Here is a 9766-nt window from a genome sequence, read left to right as displayed (position 1 = left end):
CAAACGAGCCCTAGGTGTAATTACAAGCGAACTGTTTGGTTGCACAAGTGTAATTATACAGTTTGATTAAATTTAAAAACAAAGATTAATTATAAAAAAATTAGATGTTAATATTTGACAAATATGTACATTTTTATGAATGATATTAAATTAGTTATTTGACGTACATATTGTTTCTTCAAAATATACTAATTAATAATCATATATTTGTAATTAATGTTGTAAAAATAATTGATATATATTTCTCAAATTGATAATATTTTGATTTAATTAATTATAAAAACTAAAAGCATATATTTTGTAAGAATCATGGATGGCATGTCTGAGAAAAGTAAAGGTTGGAAAATGAGAAGAAAGAAAATGAAAGATAAATAATGTAAAAAGAAAAATATATTTTAAAAATAAAATAATTTAAGAAGAAAAATAAAAAAGAAATTAAAATAATAGAAATAAAAAATAATTAAAAAGAAAATAAATAAAAATAAAAAGGAAAGAAAATTAAGAAGTAATCTCGTAATTACACCCAATTCTCAACCCCACTTGAGAATTGGATAGTGTAATTACTACCTCTCAATTACACCCAATTACATGCTGATCATGTGATTTCTTGGTCAGACAAACATGTCAATCTGTGTAATTACACCCAATTCCAGTTACATGAGAGGGCTTTCCAAACAGGCCCTTAAGCAATAAATTAAGGTTTTGGAAAATGAAGTTACTATAAATTAAAGGAAAAGAAATGTTATTAATTAAAATAATGCTGAGATAAAAATGTTTATTAATGGCGGGAAAATATAATAATTACAGTACTATTCATGTTATGTTATAAAATAAAATGAGTACTAGAACTAAGAAGCAATAAAGGCACAAAGAGTCAGAGAAACGAGCAGTAGTACCATTTCTTTTCTTTTACTGTTTTTGGGATATCTTTACATATCAACTTTCAAGCTATATATAATGCCTCAATACTTGGAATAGTGTTATTGCTACAATACACAATATTTGAAGTAGTGTGTTTTCTACAGTACACAAGTGGGCCATGGCATCCACATCATCCATTCACAACACTCCCTTGGATTTCCATGCAAAAAGAAAATTTTAGTAGAAAAAAAAGTACTATACGCATTGTTTGCTGCCTCATTAAAAACCTTACCAGGAAAACCCAGTGGGACAAAACCTTGGCTAAGGGAAAAAGACTGCAGCGCGTATTTACTCCCCCTGTTGGAAACATCGCTTAATGTCTCCAAGACGACGCATTCCAATCATGTTGTCACACCCCGAATCATGGCCTGGGTGAAACACGGCACTCGGTGCCTTACTGCATGTGACCGAGCGAACCACATGGCTTGTTGAATCATCATGAGGCATAACATGAGCGGAATATAATGTGAATGCATGATGAGCCTTTAAAAAATGCAATAAGTCATAATACTTAATCAAAATACTTGTTTAAACATGAGTGCGGAAATAAAATGAATGAGCCAAAATGGCTATACGACTCGAAAGTGTGACATGACATAACTGACTTGTCTAGTCTATGAAACCTCTAACATAAGTCTGAACATGGAAAACATACTCACTGAGACAAGGCCCCCAGCATACCTTAGATGCATAGCTAATCATTAAATAAAGAGTTGACTAAACCCCGAATGAGATAGAGCTCACCAATAAGCTGATACGAATGTTGTCCTACTGAGAAGATGTGTCGTCCTGTAAATCAATACCTGCATCGTGAAATGCAGGCCCCCGAGAAAATAAAAGGGGACGTCAACACATTGAATGTACTGGTATGTAAAGCAACTGAAGATATAACATGGGACATGGAATAACATGATAAGAACTGAAACTGAAAACATGATCATGAACATGAGTACATATACATATATATCATGCGTAAAGTATCGTGAGTAGTGAGAGCAGTAAATATAACCGATAACATGGTATGGTACTTGCGTCCTACCAGCAAAACACTCATACCTTGCCAGGGACATAATGTTTAATAATATTATGAAAGGATCCAGTCATTATGAGAGATCGTCCGGGACATGGGTGGAGCGATCCTCATCCTACGGTGGCTATGTAGTTTCAGGCTATCGGAAGCCCTCCTCAGTAATTAGAGTAACTCCCAAAAACATGGAAATGTAAAATAAGTGGTACTTGCTGCCCATGGTTTTCATGGATATAACTTTCTTGTACATGGATATCATGAATTATAGCTTGCTTGCATGAACTTGTAAAACATGTATAGTATTTTCTTGAAAATAGCATAATATATCATAAACTAGCATGCATGAACCCATGGAATGGGATATATAGGTTTTTCATAGATTACGGACAGATTCTTAATAATCATAAAGAAATATTAAGAACTCAATGATGGAATTATAACAATTCATACATAATATAATCATGGACATGGACCTAGGGTTATCATGAGCATGGCATAGAAACCCTAGTTTTCGTAAAGAATAATAATTTATGAATTATGAGGCGTGGGGAAGAACAATGATGTTCCCACACGTAGATAGTAACTCTACATACCTGGTAATGCTCCAAACTTGAATTAAATACTTTAACTTTGAAGAAGATTTCCAAAATCTTGAATTCTTGAACCTTGAGATGGGTTTTCTTGAAAACCCTAGTTTAGGAACAATGATTTCTTGCTTAGATTATTAGAGTATATGTTAGAATTGAGTTGGAAGGGTTTGGATTGACTTACCTTGATGTTTTGGATTGTTGCTAGGGCTTGGAATTGTGAATAATGAAATAAAAGAACTGAAGGCTTGAATTTATACAAAAGTGAGGCGGAAGTTATATGGACATATTATACGGTCCGTATAAAGTTATACGGCCATATTTTATCATGGCTGAAACCAGAATGTCGATTTGAAGTTTCATGAAGTACGGACGAGTTATACGATCCGTATAAAATTATATGGGTCGTATAACAAGTTCGTATAACATGACCAGTGAACGCACTGCTCTGTAATCCTTCAGTAAAATGGCCATAAATTTTTGTACAGATGTTCCCTTGACCCCCATAATATACCGTTGCAAAGGTATTTCAAAGGGATACAACTTTCATTAAGGAAGTTTTCCCAAATTCCTAATTAATAAAGGTATTATGGTCGTTGGAAATAAGACTCTCTACAAACTCACTTGCAAACATGCCCCGTAGAGTGGCTTCCAACTTTGCTTTTCCCAAAGACATTTCTTATGACTTGATTAGTTTTCAAAACACTTCCTATAACCCTCATATTAGTTCCATTATATTATCATCTTATGAGTCAAACCTTCGCCCGAAGCTACGAGGTGTTACACATGTATATTAGATTCTCAAATGTTGAAGTTGGAAATGCCTTAGAGCCTGTTTGGATGGGCTTATGCCTATAAGCTGCAAACAACTTATAAGCTAAAAAAAATAAGTTGGGGTAGTCTAACTTATTGTTTTTTGCTTATAAGTTGTTTTCAGTTTACAAACTGCTTTAGATAAGCTAAGTCAAATGGGCCCAATTTTTTTTTTTTTTTTTTTGAGCTTATTTTAAGCACAAAATGACTTTAAGCTAGCCAGCCAAACACTCAAAAAAGCTGAAAACAGCTTATAAGCAACTTATAATCCAATCCAAACGGGCTCTTAGTGAACAAATCTGCTAAGTTATCACTTAAGCGAACTTGTTGAACATCTATTTCATCCTTCTTTTGAAGATCATGAGTAAAAAAGAATTTTGATGAAATATGTTTTGTTCTATCTCCTTTAATGTATCCTCCTCTTAGTTGAGCTATGCATACAGCATTATCTTCGTATAATGTTGTTGGAATATTCCTCTCCAAAGGAAGGCCACATGTTTCCTGAATAAGTTGAGTTATTGATCTCAACAAAACGCATTCTCGACTTGCTTCATGAATGGCTATTATCTCTGTATGATTTGAAGAAGTAGCAACCATAGTTTGTTTTGTTGAAAGGCATGATATAATCGTACCTCCACAGGTAAATAACTAATATGTCTGGGATCGAGCTTTATGTGGATCAGACAGATATCTTGCATCTGCATAACCAATTAGTTGTGAATTGGATTCATTTGAATAAAACAGTCCCATATCAATGGTCCCTCAGAGGTATTTGAATATATGCTTAATACGATTCCAATGTCTTCTTGTTGGGGAAGAACCAAATCTTGCTTGTAAGCTTACTGAGAAAGCTATATCTGGCCGAGAATTATTGGCAAGATACATTAATGCCCCAATTGCATTGAGATACGGTACTTCAGCACCAACAAGTGCTTCATCATTTTCATAAGGTCGAAATGGATCTTTATTGATATCAAGTGATCTTACAACCATTGGGGTACTCAATAGATGTGCTTAATCCATGTAAAATCTCTTTAAAATATTTTCAGTATATGTTGATTGATAGACAAATATTCCATTTGTAAAATGCTCAATTTGTAGACCAAGACAGAATTTCATTTTTCCAAGATCTTTCATTTCAAATTCTTTTTTTCAAACATTCTACTGCCTTTGGAAGCTCTTCAGGAGTTCCAATAATATTCAAGTCATCAACATATACGGCTATTATGACAAATTCTGATCCAGAACTTTTCATAAAGACACAAGGGCAAATTGGGTCATTTTTGGACCCTTCTTTCAATAGATATTCGCTAAGGCGATTATACCACATGCGCCCTGATTGTTTTAATCCATATAAAGATTTCTGAAGCTTTATTAAATAATTTTCCCAGGAATCTTTATATGCTCCAGTCATTTTGAATCCTTCAGGGACTTTCATAAAAATATCGTTGTCCAGTGAACCATATAAATAGGTTGTGACAACATCCATCAAATGCATATCAATTTTTTTGTGAACAGCCAGATTTATAAGACATCTGAAGGTGATTGCATCCACCATAGGAGAATATGTCTTCAATGCCAGGTCTTTGCGAAAATTCTTGTGCCACAAGTCGTGCTTTATATCTTACGACTTCATTTTTCTCATTTCTTTTTTGTACAAAAACCCATTTGTACCCCCACTAGCTTTACACCTATAGGTGTTCGAACTATAGGCCCAAAAACTTCCAGTTTTTCAAGCGAAGCTATTTCAACTTGAATTGCATCTTTCCATTTTGACCAATCATTTCTCTGTCTACATTCATTGACAGGTTTTGGTTCAACATCCTCATTTTGTTGCATTATTTCATCAGCAACATTATAGGCAAAAACATTATCGACAATTATATCATTTCGGTTTCAGATTTTTCTTGAGGAGACATAACTTATTGAGATCTCTTCATTTTCATTATTTTCAGGTACCTGAATCTCTTCCGAGGCTTTATCAGTTGTTATGTCTCGTTGCTCTTCTTGAGCAACCACCTCCATATTATTATCATTTTGATTATTTGTTCCTTTTCTTTTTCGAGGATTTTTATCTTTGGAACCAATCGGTCTACCACGTTTTAAGTGTGGGTTAGACTCATTTGCCTTAATTGATTTTCCTACCAGGACATCAACTCGAATTGGAGCATTAGCAGTTGGAAAATGAGATTTAGTAATCCTTGATAGGTTAGTGAATGCATCTGGCAATTGATTTGCAATATTTTGCAAATAGATTATCTTTTGAACTTCTTGTTCACATTGATTTGTATGAGGATCTAAATGAGATAATGATAATGAATTCCAATCTACCTCCTTTTTCAGCTGCTTATTTTCTCCCCCTAATGCTGGGTATATTGATTCATCAAAATAGCAATCAACAAATCTTGCTGTAAATAAATCTTCAGTCATAGGTTCCAAATATTTTATAACAGAAGGAGATTCATACCCAACATATACCCCCAACCTTCTTTGGGGACCCATCTTTGTGCGTTGTAGTGGAGCTATTGGAACATATACCACACATTCAAATATTCTGAGATGGGAAATGTTTGGCTTCTGACCAAAAGCCAATTGTAATAGGGAGACTTTGTGATAACTTGTGGGCCTAATCCACATAAGAGTTGTTGCATGCAAAATAGCATGACCCCATACCGAAATGGGAAGTTTTATTCTCATAAGCATTGGTCTAGCAATTAATTGGAGGCGTTTGATTAATGATTCCGCTAGACCATTTTGAGTATGAGCATGAGCAACCGGATGCTCAACTATTATCCCAGTTGATATACACTAATCATTAAAGCTTGGGATGTGAACTCACCAGCATTATCGAGACGAATTGTCTTAATTGCATAATCTGGAAATTGTGTTCTTAATCTTATTATTTGAGCAAGTAATCTCGCAAATGCCAAATTGTGAGTTGATAATAAACACACATGTGAACATCTTGTACATGCATCTATTAAAACCATATAATATTTAAATGGTGCACATGGTGGGTGAATGGGCCCATATATATCACCTTGTATACGTTGCAGAAATGCAGGGGATTTAACCCCAACTTTAATTGCTGATGGTTTAGTAATTAATTTGCCTTGAGAACATGCAGCACAAGAGAATTCCTTGAAATGAAGAACCTTCTAGTTCTTCAAAGAGTGCCCGTATGAATTCTCAATTATTTTGCGCATCATATTGGAACCGGGATGGCCCAACCGGTCATGCCAAATAATAAAATCATTTGAATTAGTAAACTTCTGGTTTACTATGGCATTTGTTTCAACCATGCTAATACTTGTGTAGTATAAGCCGGAAGAAAGAGCAGGTAACTTTTCGAGCACATATTTCTTACCCGACATCATAGTAGTAATATAAAGATATTCAATCTTTTCATCATTCAGAGTCTCAATATGATAGCCATTTTGGCAAATGTCTTTGAAACTCAGTAAGTTTCTTTGAGACTTACTACAATATAATGCTTCATTAATTGTCAAATTTGTTCCTCCGGATAATAATAAATTAGCTTTTCCGGAGCCTTCAATTAATCTTGTACTTCCAGATATTGTATTAACATTGTCTTCTTTCATCACCAAATAAGAGAAGTATTTCTTATCTCCTAAAATAGTGTGCGTTGTAGCACTATCTATAAGAAATATCATCGTAATTGTTCTCAGGTCCAACTGATGACTGGGGAATTTCCATATTCTGCATAAAAATAAAAGGTACATTATAAGAAATGTGAAAACGAACAATTTTTAGGAAACTGCACTAGAAATGTAGAAACTAGTAAGACATGATGTTTTAGGAAATACACATAAGAAAACAAATAGTGATAAACATAAAAGTAAACAACAACTTTTCTCATTGTACTATTACCCAGTGAGATGATCAGTTCTTCAGTCAATATCATCATAGAAGTTCCAGCTTCTAAATGAGTAATATTTGAGAGACTTTTAAAATCACATCTTTATAAGCAAGATTTGCCTCAATATCATCGTGTTTGTATGAGGGAGCTGCTTCATCATCATTATTTTGAAAGGTCAAGTGTGCCTCCATGTTATTTTCTCTCCCTTTGATGGAGGCCTGATAAAGCTTGTCAAAATGATCGGGCGTACAAGCACGTGCCCAATGACCTTTCATACCACATCGGTGGCAGATATTAACTTTACCTCTTGAAGGATTATTTTGAGAACCCTTATTGGTCTCTTGTTTATTTTCACGATACTGACGATAATCACTACTAAAAAACTGGCAAAATTCGACGGACAAAAAATCGACGGACTGCATCTCTTTGAAAACCCGACGGAAAACCGACTCATTGCGTCGGTTTTGTGTATTTCTAATTTTTTTAATTAAAAAATCGACGGACAACGTCGGTTTTTTTCGCAAAATTATGAAATTATATATCCGCAAAAAAAAAAACCGACGTCCCACGTCGGTTTTATTAAAAAAATATATATATATAAAACCGACGGACGACGTCGGTTTTATTTTTAAAAATATTTTAAATAATATGCAATTCAATTTGTTTTTTAAAAAAATAATAAAAAAAAAAAATTTAGGAAACCTACGGACAGGGTCGGTTTCCTTTTTTTTTTTTTTAATTTTTGGGTCAAATCTGGTCAAACGTGCGGGAAAAACCGACGGACAGGGTCGGTTTTGTCCGTCGGTTTTTCTTTAAAAACATTCCAGACGGGTTTTCATACCCATTTCTTCTCCTCTTCCCAATTAAACTCCCATTCCCCTCAAACCCTAGCTACCCGCCACCCCCCTCCCCTCCGCCCAGCCCCGCCGCCCATTTCCCCGCCGCCCAGCACCGCTGCCTGCGCAGCCCGTCCCCACCAACCCCAGACCCGTTTTGAAGTTAATTAATTGAGGTTAGTTTCTCTTAAATTAGGGCTTTTAAAATTCTTTCAATTTTAGTTTTATTTGTAGATTTAGGCCTAATGCTAATCTATTTAGCTTTGTTAAACATCATTTGCAATGTTATTAATGTTGAATTTGTGAAAAAAATGTAAACTTTATTTTATTAGTTTAGTTGTCATTTTTTTTTTGGCTTGAGATTGTGCTATATTTCATGTTCTTTGTCAATGTATTTGTGTTAGCTTAGTTATCATTCGTTGTAATATTATTGATGTTGAATATGTGCAAAAATGTATACTTTAATTATTTGACTAGTTTTTTTTTTGGTTGGATTGTGCTTTTTGTTAGAATTTCATAAGTAATTAGAATTGTTATTGATCATTCAAAATTAGAATTGGTTGAGATTGTGCTTTTCAAAGTTAGAATTGTTAAGTTATAGTATTTCTATAACCTCAATACTAAAATGTAGATTTTATTTCTCTAGATTTACTTTTCAATATTTAGAATTGGTTGGAATTGTGCTTTTCAAAGTTAGAATTATTAAGTTATGTTATAATTATTAAGTTATAATATTTCTATAACCTCAAAACTAAAATGTAGACTTTATTTGACTAGATTTATTTTTTAATTTTTAGAATTAAAGTTAGAATCCATAAGTTATTAAAGTTAGAATTGTTATTGAGAATTCAAAGTTAGAATTGGTTGGGATTGTGCTTTTCAAAGTTAGAATTATTATGTTATGTTAGAATTATTAAGTTATAATATTTCTATAACCTCAAAACTAAAATGTAGACTTTATTTGACTAGATTTACTTTTCAATTTTTAGAATTAAAGTTAGAATCCATAAGTTATTAAAGTTAGAATTGTTATTGAGAATTCAAAGTTAGAATTGGTTGAGATTGTGCTTTTCAAAGTTAGAATTGTTAAGTCATAGTATTTCTATAACCTCAATACTAAAATGTAGATTTTATTTCTCTAGATTTACTTTTCAATTTTTAGAATTGGTTGGAATTGTGCTTTTCAAAGTTAGAATTATTAAGTTATGTTAGAATTATTAAGTTATAATATTTCTATAACCTCAAAACTAAAATGTGGACTTTATTTGACTAGATTTACTTTTCAATTTTTAGAATTAAAGTTAGAATCCATAAGTTATTAAAGTTAGAATTGTTATTGAGAATTCAAAGTTAGAATTGGTTGAGATTGTGCTTTTCAAAGTTAGAATTGTTAAGTTATAGTATTTCTATAACCTCAATACTAAAATGTAAATTTTATTTCTCTAGATTTACTTTTCAATTTTTAGAATTGGTTGGAATTGTGCTTTTTAAAGTTAGAATTATTAAGTTATGTTAGAATTATTAAGTTATAATATTTCTATAACCTCAAAACTAAAATGTAGACTTTATTTGACTAGATTTACTTTTCAATTTTTAGAATTAAAGTTAAAATCCATAAGTTATTAAAGTTAGAATTGTTATTGAGAATTCAAAGTTAGAATTGGTTGGACATTTAAATATTTCTGAATTTTGAAGGTCTATT

The sequence above is a fragment of the Lycium barbarum genome, chromosome 9, assembly GCF_019175385.1.
Source record: "Lycium barbarum isolate Lr01 chromosome 9, ASM1917538v2, whole genome shotgun sequence".
NCBI lineage: Eukaryota > Viridiplantae > Streptophyta > Magnoliopsida > Solanales > Solanaceae > Lycium > Lycium barbarum.
Note: the sequence above shows the minus strand (reverse complement) of the source record.